Source organism: Erinaceus europaeus, chromosome 11 (assembly GCF_950295315.1).
Source record: "Erinaceus europaeus chromosome 11, mEriEur2.1, whole genome shotgun sequence".
In the NCBI taxonomy this organism is placed as follows: domain Eukaryota; kingdom Metazoa; phylum Chordata; class Mammalia; order Eulipotyphla; family Erinaceidae; genus Erinaceus; species Erinaceus europaeus.
Window position 1 is genome coordinate 90,181,971 of NC_080172.1, and position 13,679 is coordinate 90,195,649.

The following is a 13,679-nucleotide window of genomic DNA, read 5'->3' on the forward strand; positions in this document are numbered from 1 at the left end:
ATGGGGCCCTATTCGGGGAGTCCTGAGATTCCCAAACAGACATGATGGGCCTAGACCTTGAATAAATCCCTCTCTCCATTGCTCCATCCATTGTTATTGGTCATTCCTATCAGGAACAACACAATAACCCCCCCCCCCCCCCCTGCTTGTGGGCCTCCATAGGACCTTGCCCTCAACTTGGATCAACAATGGTAGAGAATGTTCCATCCTCTGAAGGGAGGATGGACAACATATTCTATGCTACACCTGAGCAAGATGGGTCCTGATATTGGGGCAGCTTGCAACCACAGAATGTGAGCTCAGATCTACAGGGATGCAGAGGTCACACAGGCTCCTAAGCTGAATTTGGGCCCCAGATCACATCAAATTAATGGGGTTTACAATCAACAATATTTGTACACCTTTCCCATATTTGGGAGCTACTCTTTTTCCTGATCCAGCTTTCTGGTCCTTCTGTCAGCCATGACATCACCTCACCAGACAATAATCAGGACCCACCTGCATATCATATTTCAGGCTCAGGCAAAAAAAAAAAAAAAACACATATATATAGCCACAGGACCTTTGGAATATAACTAAAATATAACTAGCTATCTACAAAATGGAGGCCACCCCCCCCCCCAACTCTTCATCTGCACTATTCCAGCCTTTAGGTCCATGATTGGTCAATTTGTTTGGCTTTGTATGTTAACTCTCTTGTCAACCACCAGGTTCCAGATGCTGTAGCATGATGCCAACCAGACTTCCCTGGACAGAAAACCCCACCAATGTTTCCTGGAGCTCTACTTCCCCAGAGCCCTTCTCCACTAGGGAAAGAGAAAGGAAGACTGGGAGTATGGATAGTCCTGTCAACGCCCATGTTCAGTGGGGAAGCAATTACAGAAGCCAGACTTCCCACCTTCTGCATCCCACAATGACTTTGGGTCCATACTCCCAGAGGGTTAAAGAATAGGAAAGCTATCAGGGGAAGGGATGGGATACAGAGTTCTGGTGATGGGAATTGTGTGAAGTTGTACCCCTCTTATCCTATGGTTTTGTCAATGTTTCCTTTTTATAATATGTGATCCAAAAAAATTATAGGACCAATTAATGGAATTGGAATGGAAACTACAAGTATGGAAATATATGTTCTTTGACTCGTTCCTGAAATCCACTTATTTTAAATAATGGGGGGGAAAGATATAATATTCTTCAAAAAGTATTCTATACTCTTGCCAAACTGTGAGATTCCTCAGATTTCACTTTACTTTTTTCTTATTATTTCATACTACGACTGTTTGATCAAAACAAGAACAAGGGGCTGAGTGGTGACACACCTGGTTGAGCACACATTTTGCAATGCTCAAGAACCCAGGTTTCGAGCCCCCAGTCCCTACTAGTAGGGGGAAAGCTTTGTGAGTGGTAAAGCAGGGTTGCAGGTGTCTTTTTGTCTCTTTCCCTCTTTGTCTCCTCCTTCCTCTTGATTCTGACAGTCTCTATCAAATAAAGATAATTTTTTAAAAAAATTTTAAAAAAGAGGGCCAGGTGGTGGCACACCTGTTTGAGTACACATTACAATGCTCAAGGACACAGGTTCGAGCCAGCCCCTGGTTCCCACCTGCAGGGGGAAAGCATTGCAAGTGGTGAAGCAGGGTTGCAGGTGTCTCTCTGTTTCTTTCGTTTCTGTCTCCCCCTTCCTCTCAACTTCTGGCTGCCTCTACCCAATAAATAAAAAAGATAATAAAAAAATTTAAAAACAAGAACAAAAGCCTATTTTACTAGATTATCAGTGCAGTATAGTATAGGTGTCTACATAAAGCTGGGCAGAAGGAAAGCCAACCATGTTGCCTAATTTGATGGCCAGGGATGACACAACAATAGATAATTCACTTCCCTGCATTTTTCTCTACTTTTGATGCTCCTTCTGGGTTGATAACATAATAGAGAAGTTAGACATTTGTTTGTAAGCTTGCAAGAAGTGAACTTCAAACAGGAACAGAAAGAATAGGTATTCCAGGAGTCTGGACAGTGATGCACTTCTTCAAGTGCACATGTTGCCACGTGAAAATATCCACATGCAAGCCCCCAGTCCCCAGAGGGAAAATTTCACAAGCAGTAGGTGTCCCTTTTCTCTCTCTCTCTCTCTCTCCCCCTCTTCCTCCCTCCTTCCCTCCCTCTCCCCTCCAAATCCCCTTCCCCTCTAAAAATAAAGTTTAAAAATATTTTTAAAGAGCATAAATATCCCATACACAGGGGTCTAGGGAAAGAATAATACACTAGAAACAGAACACATGATCTATTCTTAGCTGAAAGGATCACAGATAGAGTCAGTGGGTATTGGTTTCAAATAATGCTCTATAATAAGTACCTCTCCCATACTAATTGTGATGTCAAATTAATAAACAGGTAAAAGATAAGCCAATCTTATTCCTTTTTAAAAAATTTTAAATCTTTATTTGTTTATTGGATAGAGACAGTCAGAAATTGAGAGAGAAGAGGGAGGTCAAGAGGGAGAGAGACAGAGAGACACCTGCAGCCCTGCTTCACCACTCGTCAAACTTTCCCCCTGCAGGTGGGGACTGGGGGCTCCAACCTGGGTCCTTACGCTTTGTAACACATGTGCTCAACCAGGTGAGCCAACACCTGGCCCCAATCTTCTTCCTTTAATGAGCTTTTATGTAGTAACTGGTTCCAAAAATCACAGACAGCAAAGCACAATGTATAAGGTGAACACTATGAGATTAAGTAAAATTGTTTCTATCTGTGGAACATATTTTTACAGTAGTCTGTAGATTTCAAACATGTCTTTCATTTCAAATGTCATGCATTCTAAGAAAACTTTGTTAGGTGGAACATGAGGATAATATTCTCAACTATGCACAGCACAGAAAGGCCTTCATGCACTTAAACTATGTCTTTTGGTCCTCATCTACAAACATATGAATTATTATTATTATTACCTCCAGGGTTATTGCTGGAGCTTGGTGCCAGCACTATGAATCCACTGCTCTGGGTGGCCATTTACCCCCACTTTTTTTTTTTGATAGAACAGAGACAAATTGAAAGGAGTGGGGTCAATAGAGAAGGAGAGAGAAAGACAGATGCCTGCAGACCTGCTTCACTGCTTGTGAACTGTTCTCACTGCAGGTGGGAAGTAGGGGCTCCCACCCTGCTCCTTGCATGCAGATCCATGCACATAGGACTATGCATGCTTAATTGGGTGCACCACAACCCAGCTCCTGAAATTTTATTTAATATTGAATTGTTTCTATATTTGACTACCAGTTTAACAACAGAAGAGTAAATGCAAAGGAATAAAAATATATCCAGAGGGTAATTGGGGAGTATCTGGGCCAAGCACAATGTTAGAAGTGACAACTGAGAAAAGAAAAAACTAAAATCCAAACTAGAGTTTTATTATAGGACAGAAAAATGTTAAACAAAAATGTCATTATTTTATCACTTAAACATTTTACATAAGATTATGCAAGACAGGGAGAGACAACATTAGTATCAAATCTCTTGTATAAACTACTTTCCCTAAGTAGTATTAGATATGTGAAGTATTACTAGAAGGAAAATGATTCAATACTAAAGAGTTAGGTACCATATTGTAATGATGATCAAATTGCTGAGAAGGCTAACAAAGGTAAAGACCCTACAGATAAGGACCTAGAAGACTGAGTACACATGTACACATATCCACAAATTGAGGGCAACTATGTATCTCAAAGTACTTTAGTCCACTTCATTATTAGACCTAGACCTAATAAGCTCATCAAACAAGTAGGAACACCTAAAGAAGGCACCATACATTGTCTAATTGAATATTTACTACCTAGACCTAGACACGCTCTTCTCATACCCTATACTTTACTTCCCTCTATCAATCTACTCAACCAACTACCAAAAGTAAGATGTATTTCCCAATCTCTTCTGACAGCATCAGCTTTATTGTCACCCCTTTGATAATATCTAAAAGAAACGCTATGCAGTTGGCCAAGAGACATACTGGCAAAAAATATATATTAACTAAAGGACAAGTATTATCACTATGACAACCTTTATTAGAATCATCAAACAAGTAAATGCAGTAATACTTAAGGTTAAATTAGACACTACTAAAATCCTATCTTGAGGCCAGACCACAGAAAACCTAATACTAGTTTGAATATAACAAATGACACTCAGAACTTTAAGAACTAGGAGAAAGTCTAAGCCCATCAGATAAAGGGCTTCCAAAAACTGGGCAGGGGCAAGAGAATAGCCCACAGAATGGTGGCCTTTTTGGTCAATACTAGGCCACTCCACCATCTGAGGCATCAGTGAGGGAATCCGTGAATTCCACATAGATATGATGGGCATAGACCTCTAATATAACCCTCTGTTCACCATCATTGGTCACTTTCATCAGGAGCATCATCATAAGCCCTCTTGTGGGGCTCTCCAGGACTTTACCCTCACTATAAAGTAGAAATGGTAGGGATTGCCCCACTCTACAAAGGGAGGCTGGCCCATCCTACTCTACCACTCAAGGTAGACTGGTCCTGAAATAAGTGCAGACTAGAATGTTCCTAGCTGTGACCATGGATTGGGAGCTCAGACTGAGGGACTCAGAGGTTACATAGGCTCCTGTGCCAAATGTGAATCAATATAGGTACTGGATCAGATTGGTAGAGTAAACAGTTAATTGTATTTATCTAAGTTCTTCAAGTTTGGAAGCCCCTCTCTACCCCAACTCAGCTTTCTAGCCCTATTCTCTACTCTCACACCATCTTCCCAGACAATATTTTCAGTCCACCTACATGTTAGATATCAAGCTCAAGCAAAAATTACTAAAGTCATGGCCCCCTAGGAAAATACATAAAATAGACCTTCTAGCTTCTTTCCACACTGAGATTTCTACTCTCATCTTCTCTATTCCTACTTTTTGGTTCTAGTTTATTAAATACTTTGCCTTCTTTATATCTTACAGTCACCAAGTTGTGGATGCTGTGATTCTGTCCTGACTTTCCTGGGCAGACTACCTCATCAGTGTGTCTTGGAACCTCATCTCTCCAGAGCCCTACCCCACTAGGAAAAGAGAGGAGACAGGCTGGCAGTATGAATTAACCTGCCAATGCCCATGTCCAGCAGAGAAGCAATTACAGAAGCCAGACCTCACCTTCTGCACCCCCAAAAGAATTTTGGCCTATATCCCCAGAGAAGGAAAAAAATGTTAGGGGAAGATGACCAGAGGTTCTGAACTGCAATTCTACCAAGACCCAGAAAAAGAGAGAGAAAAAAAGAACACCCAGAAGTAGCAATAGGTGAAGGTGTGACTTAAAAAGGAAGAGAAGGCAGGGCCATAGAAAAAATGGATATATATATATATATATATGTATATATATATATATATATTATTATATATATTATATATATATATTATATATATTAGTATATATTTTCTAATAATATATATATTAGAAAACCGATATCCCTGACTGTTGTTAAAATTCGGTGCTGGCCGGGCTAGCTTCACGGGCGGGTAACAGAGACGACCAGAGACGTACGGCTGGGCAGGGAAGCTGTATTTCTTTATTCAGGAACAACAATTTATAAACTAAGACAAACTAATCACCAAACAGAACTCTGCTGCCTCTTTCCCCCACGGCGGCACCAAGCACTCTCGAACTCTGCAACTCTGGAACTCTGGAACCCTCTCGGGGTTCCTTCAGGGCGGGGACAAGCGGGCCCGCAAAACTAGCAGGACTGAACCAATTTTCTTGGCAGGGGGAGAGCTAGAACAACCCAATGTAAAGCATACAACACCTGACCTTGCTACTGCAGTTTCCAATGAAGGGAATGGGGACACAGAACTCTAGTGGTGGGAATGGTGTGGAATTATACCCCTGTTATTTTGTAATTTTGTAAATTAATATTAAATCACCAACAACAAATTTTAAAGTACTGAGAAGGGAAAAAGACAAAGCTAGAATAAAAGAACTAATTATGGGGTCAGGTGGTGGCACACCCAGAAGAGCACATAGTACTAAACACAAGGACCCACACAAGGATCTGAGTTTGAGCCCCAGCTCCACACCTGCAGGAGTGAGGTTTCACGAGCAGTGAAGCAAGTCTGAAGGTGTCGATCTTCCCCGCCCCCTTCTCAATTTCTCTCTGTCCTGTCAAATAAAGTGGAAAAAATGGCCACAAAGAGCAGTGGATTTGTAGTGCCAGCACAGAGCCCCAAAGATAACCCTGGAGGTAAAATAATATAATAATAATAAGAAGAAGAAGAAGTTCCATAAAAGCAGTTTTGTATGCTTCAAAGATGAGAGTAGTTGTGAACAGATATTTCTTCCCACATGCTTTAATTATTATTTCTTGGGAGTCTACTCTGTGCATTATACAAATTTCCATGTAGGAGATACAGCAGTGGAGAAAACTAACAAAAGTCTGTCCTCGGAGCATGATAATTGGTCTGAATAATAATTTAGTCATATCTCTCTTACTCCTAACTAGAATAAAATATGGATTATGTAATTAAACACAAAACTACAAATCTACAACACAAAACTGGCTCTTCTAGTATTCATTTTAACTTGCACTGCATAGGAGTCAGGTGGTGTCTCACCAAGTAGATTGCACTTGTTGCCATGTTTGAGGACTTGAGTACCAGCCCTTGGTTCCCACAAACAGAGGGGGAACTTCATGAGCAATGGAACAGTGCTACAAGTGTCTCTTTTTTTCTACCTCTTCTTCTCTAAGTTACTCTCTCTCTCTCTGCATTATCTTTATTTATCTATTGGATAGAGATAGAAATCAAGAGGGAAAGGAGTGATAGAAAGGGAGAGACACTTGCAGCATGACTGGGATCCTTGCACATTATAACATGTGCACTCCACCAGGTGCACCACACTCAGTCCCTTCTGTCTTGTCTCTTATCGTCTGTAAAAAAAAAAAAAAAAAAAAAAGCCACTGGAAACAATGAATTTGTGCAGGTACCAAGACCTAGCTATAACCCTGGTAGCAAGGAAGTGATAAACAAAAGCTGTGCTATAAAGAGAGAAATTTCAAATACATACTTCTCATTTTAAGTGTTCATGATTTTCAAAATTCCATTTTTGCTATTTATTTCTCTCATGCTTTTTTTCTACATATATCCAAAAGCTGGACATTTTGATATACTAAAATTTACTTATATTTTCATAGTACTTTCAAACTCATTAACTTTTTCATAATGTAAATATACTTGTGTTAGTTTTGAATGGTTCGATAGCATCAATTTGCATAATATATTCTCTTTAAAAATCTATTCATTTTTTGATATGGGGAAGGGTAGAGAGCATAATAGGTATGCAAAGAAAGTCAGTCCTGTGGTTCCAAAGTCTCAGATTCCATCCCCCTGCACCACCATAAGCCAGAGCTGAGCAGTGTTCTGGTTTAAAGAGAGAGAGATGAAGAGAGGAAAAATCAAAGAAACACTCTAGCATATATGGTGCTAGGAACGAAACTTGAAATCTCATCAACATGAGTGTCTAAAGTTCTTACTACTATGCTTCCTTTTTTTTTTCCACTTTGGTCAACCTTTAATAATACATTGTAAATTATCTTCATGAAGAAAGCAGATAGGTTATCAAAACAATTTCATGCATTTTATGTCATCTTTACTATTTTTATTTCCTTTAAGTAAAGCTAGACTTGACTTTTAAAAAGGTAGTTTTTAAGACTTTCATATCACTTTGGAAATCTTTGCCAGCAAACAGTTAAGTACTACTTCATCGTAATCTATGTAAATGCTTTAAGTGGTTTAATATCTGTGACAAAACTTCCCAGAAATAAAATTTCTAAGGCAAAAAATATAAAAATGTACAATTTAATACCAGCAAGATATCTCAGTCAGCCAAGTTCCCCCCATAAAACAATCCTGGGAAGTTCTTGAAGACTTCCATGACACTTTCGACTGCCACAGGTACTTTCTGATGTATGGAAGTATGTATCCATCTCCCTCCTCAGCAATATGAGTTCATCCTAATTAAATTTTGCGTATTTCTCATTGTGCGAAAACCCTTATTCTTTTTAAACATAGTACACAATTTATCCATTCTAATCCTTTTGAGGGAATAACTGTTTATGATTATTATACTATAGTGGGTACAATTTCTCATCATCGTAAGTGTCTGAAGAAGATTTTCACTTCCAGTTTCGGTCCTTTTCCACCATCATGTACCAGGACTCCAGTGCCGTCTTGATCCCCATTCACCCCCTCCTTCCCCATAGTCCTTTGCTTTAGTGCAATATACGCTATGATTTTGTGTTTTCTCTCTGTTCTTGTTCATTAAGTGAGCTCTGGTTATGTGTTTACTTTTCCACCTATGAATGAGATCAAGTTTGATCCAATATAAGGCAAAAGAGATGATGCCATCATTTTCAACAGCACATTTAATAATGTGATACACACATATGTGCGCATGTGCATACAAAAACACACACACAGTGGTATATATATATATATATTGGTCCGGGAGGTGGTGCAGTGGACAAAGCGTTGGACTCCCAAGCATGAGGTCCCCAGTTCAATTCCTAGCAGTGCATGTACCAAAGTAATGTCTGGCTCTTTCTCATATCTTCCTCATTAGTAAATAAATAAAATCTTTAAATATATGTGTATGTGTGTGTGTGTGTCTGTGTGTGTGTCACTTCTTTCTTAGCTACTCATCTATTGCTGGACATCTACATCCCTTCCAACTTCGGGCTATTATGAACTATGCTGTTGTGAACATTGGTGTACATTGATCTCTCCTGATAGGTGTTTTTTCTTAAGCTTTATTTATTATTGGATAGAAAAAAACAAGAAATTGAGTAGGGAGGGGGAGATAGAAAGGGAGAAAGACAGAGACACACCTGCAGCCCTATTTCACCACTCATCAAGCTTTACCCCTGCAGGTGGGGCCTGGGGGCTTGAACCTGGGTCCTTGAACACTGTAACATGTGCGCTTAATTAGGTGCACCACCACCTGGTCCCGGTTTTTTATTTTTTACTACTATGCTTCCTTATAGGCCACATCTTACTACATTTTCAAGCTGTTATTTTCTTTATGAAGGAAAAGTATATACAAATAAGAAAATGACCAGGCAGGGGGAAACAGCAAAGAGACTCTTATGCTTGAGACTCCAAAATCCCAGGTTCAATCTCTTCCACCACCATAAACCAGAGCTGAGGAGTGCTCTGCAAAAAAAAAAAAAAAAAAAAATGACCAAAATGATATGTTGATAACAACTTAAAGGTGCTATAACTTAGAGGTGAAGAAAAGTTTTGGTATAAATAGTGAAAGTTTAGATGTGAGTATACTCCAGGGGATCAAAGGAAAGCAGGTAGAACAGTAGATCTTTATTTTTTAGTTATCAGTAGAGTTATAGAATGTTAAAACATACTAACAAAGACACCAATCTAAAATATTATTTAAAGCCCAGGTACAACAATGTATTTTTGTCATAAAAATTCTGTCCATATTCATTTATTATCCATATTCATTTTAGAAAACTTAACCACAATGCAGTCTGTGTCTTTTAAAATTATTTTCTATATTGTAAAAACCATCTATCACATTATCATCCATTTATCACAAAGTCAAAGATTCATATGGATTCATTCACTAGAATAACAAGTGAAAGTAGATGTACCAGTTTTAAAAGTTATTAGTCTTGATTCTTCCTCATTATTATTATTGACTTGAGTCCCTCTCTTCTTCAAGAGTCAACTTCATGTTGACTCTAAAGTATTATATTACAAGTGCGTATATAGTAAAATCATGATCATATTAAGGTCTAACTTTTTTAGTAGAAGTGGGGCCAAGATGGCTGAATAAAGTGAAGCTCTATGTCCTTTCCCTTGGTAGTGACAGTAATACATGAGGAAAATGTGTAGAAATGAACTTTCTACAGCAAGAGAAAAAAATAAAAATCCATGAAATGGGACATAGAAAAATTCCTTCTCCCAAGAAGGTAAAAAGCACCACCATTTAATGACAAACCACAAGTGGAGGAGATCTACAAAGCAGAGCACTTTGGTCAGTGGAAGTCAGGGGCAAGTTGTGCTGAACTCCAGGCACCCTAATCCTACAATTCTGCAACAATGTGAAATAGGAATTTAGAAGTCAAAGAAAAAGAGGGAGAATCTCATCTGCTCTAATCCTACTTTTTGGTTCCTGTTTATTGACCATCTTGTCTCAGCTGAAGTCATGCCACCTTCCAGACACCAAGTTACAGATGCTACCATGACTCCATCCTGACTTCTCTGGGCAGATGACCTCATCAATGTGTCCTCATCAATGTGTCCTCATCAATGTGTCCTAGACCCTCCAGAGCTCTGTTCCACTAGGGAAAGATAAAAACCAGCTGGGGATATGGATCAATCTGTTAGCACCCATGCTCAGCAGAGAAGTAGCTCCAGAAGCCAGAGCTCCTACCTTCTGCTCTCCATAAACAACCTTGATCCATACTCCCATCGGGGGAGAAGTGATAGGATAAAGATAAGAGGACTCTGCACTCCATCAGCACCCAGAGAGAGAGAAGGAAAAGGAGAGGGACATAATGGACGAAGCTACGATGTCATGAGTGGCTTAGAGGGGAAGAGAGGATTAAATCAGAAAAAGAAGGAGCAACTATGTATAAATGTGGACAGACAGTTATAGAGAAGATGGTTGGTCCAAGTCTACAACTTTAGGGGAACTGTGGTGGATTGCAGCGGGGAGAGTGAAGATTCAGAACTCTGGTGGTGAAAATGGTGTGGATTCAAACCCCTGTCAACATGTAATTCTGTAATATAAAAATAAATAAATAAGAGAGGGAGGGGCTGGATGGTGGCACACCTGGTTGAGCACACACGTTACAAGAAAGAGAGGGTGAGTCAAGGTAGACTCTCTCCCTGGGCATCTGCAGAAGCTTGTCAGAGCTCTAGTGGAGACAGTCACATCAGAATTCAGTTTCCTAATAACAGGTCCTGGAGTTGGACCCCCAGCTCAACCTGTCAGAATCTATGCCCTGCCAAAACCAGTGCATGCAGAACCTTGGGTGGCAGGTATGGTGTGGGATATACAGTGTAATCTTAACAATCGTACAGCCCAATATTAATCATAAATTAAAAAAAAAAAACAGTGGTCCAGGAGGTGGCACAGTGTTTATAAAGCATTGGATTCTCAGCCATGAGGTCTCGAGTTCGATCCCAGGCTGCACATGTACCAGAGTGATGGCTGGTTCTTTCTCTCCTCCTATCTTTCTCATGAATAAATAAATAATTTAAAAAAATAAATTAAAACTTAGTGCATTGTAGAGCTTTAAAATGAAATACTAGGTACATGTCAGACTTGAACCCCTCTCAGATCACCTAGTGACTGCTGAGCACTAGCCAACACTGAGTTTTTCTCACTGATACCCAGGTTCTAAATCTAGTCTGGACATATTAATTGTTGGAGTTAAATTCTACCTAATTTGGTTTTTTAAATTTTTTTAATTTTATTATCTTTATTTATTTGATAGAGACAGACAGAAATTAAAAGGAATGGAAAGATACAGAGGGAGAGAGACCAAGAGACACTTGCAGCCCTGATTCACCACTTGTGGTAACTGGGGACTTGAACCCAAGTCCTTGAGCACTGTAACATGTGCACTCAGCCAGGTGCACTACCACCCAGGTCCTGCAGTTCTACTTAATTTGATAATATCAGGTCATCTCCTCCCCCAGGGTCATACGAGACAGTACAGTCTTTTGAGGTATCTAGGACTCATTAATAAAATAAAACTTTTTCATTAAAGAAATATAACTATGAACCTTGACCTCTAAAACAAGTCTGTACTTAGAGGCTAGCATTTTAAAATTGGGACTGTTAGTAAAAATATTAAATAAAAATAAACAATAAATGGGGGCCAGGTGGTGGCGCACCTGGTTGAGTGCACATATTACAATGCACAAGGACCCGGGTTTGAGCCCCCGGTCCCCACCTGCAGTGGGAAAGCTTCATAAGTAGTGAAGCAGGGCTGAAGTTGTCTCTCTGTCTCTCTCCCTCTCTATCACCCCCTTCCCTCTTGATTTCTGGCTGACTACCCAATAAATAAAGATAATAAAAAAATTTTAATAAAAAAATAAACAATAAATATCCTAAATGGTCTCACTAGCTCTGCATCTCTTCTATTACTTTGTTCTATTGACAAAATAATCTTCTTGCACCATTAATATATTATCATCATATGTAACTCAAAGTCCTGTGTACTATGACAGCAGTACCCTCATATCTCAATTTATCCTTGCATACACAATATAATCACAAATCATGAGACTACTTGCAATTTCTGCAGCGCTCCGTGAACCTCTCCCATCTCCTTGTTACTTTTCAACTATTTCATCAATTTAGAGGGTTTTGTAAAAGTCTATCTGTACACCATTACACACCTACTCCTGGACTTCACATAAAATTGACTTCCTGGGACTGTGTGGTAGTGCAATGGGTTAAGCACACAGTGTGCAAAGCGCAAGGACTGACATAAGGAACCCAGTTCGAGCCCCAGGCTCCCCACCTTCAGGAGAGTCACTTCACAGGCAGTGAAGTAGGTCTGCAGGTATTTATCTTTCTCTCCCCCTCTCTGTCGTCCCTTCTCTCAATTTCTCTCTGTCCTATCCAACAATAACAACAGCACTGGCAACAACAAGGGCAACAAAATGGGAAAAAAATGGCCTCCAGGAACAGTGGATGCATAGTGAAGGCACCAAGCCCCAGCAATAATCCTAGAGGCCAAAAAAAAAAAAAAAAAACAGAACACACATGTCTTCTATTTGTGAATTTGCCCAGTTGACCCCATACTCTGAAACTATAATCAGTTAGAATTTCTGTTCCCAATAAAACTAAGCCATCTTTGGGGATTTTCAGTGGAAACTATATTCATGGAAAGTTTCCCACAATGAGTAAATCAATTATCATGTTAAAATATTAGGACTGTAGTTGAATAATATATTTTATTTTACTAAGTATATTTAGTATGTGTTAGTTTCTGATTTATTCTTATTGAAGGTTATACAGTCACTGAAGTATCATACAAAAGAGTTGAACTGATATAAAAAATTCTAGTTCTTTTTACAACTATGACACTATCTCCCCAGACAATAACTTGAGTCCACCTGCATATCACATGTCAAGCTCAGGCAAAAACTAGTAAAGTCATAGGCCCTTTGGAATATACCTAAAATAGACCTACTAGTTTTTTTCCAAAACAGAGACACCCAAATTTCCATCTGCAATATTCTTGCCTTCAGGTTCATGATTAGTCAACAATTCAGCTACCAGGTTCCAGATGCTACCATGATGCCAACCAGACTTCCCTGGGCAGACAACCCCACCAATGAATCCTGGAGCCCCTCCTCCCTCCAGAACCTGCCCCACTAGGGAAAGAGAGACACAGGCTGAGAGTATGGATCGACCTGTCAATGCCCATGTTCAGTGGAAAAGCAGTTACAGAAGCCAGACTTTCCACCCTCTGCACCCCATAATGACCCTGGGTCCATACTCCCAGAGAGATAAAGAATAGGAAAGCTATCAAGGTAGGGGATGGGATATGGAATTCTGGTAGTGAGAATTGTATGGAATTGTATCCCTCTTATCCTATGGTCTTGTCAATATTTCCATTTATAAATAAAAATTACATAAATTTTTTAAAAATTCCTTCCT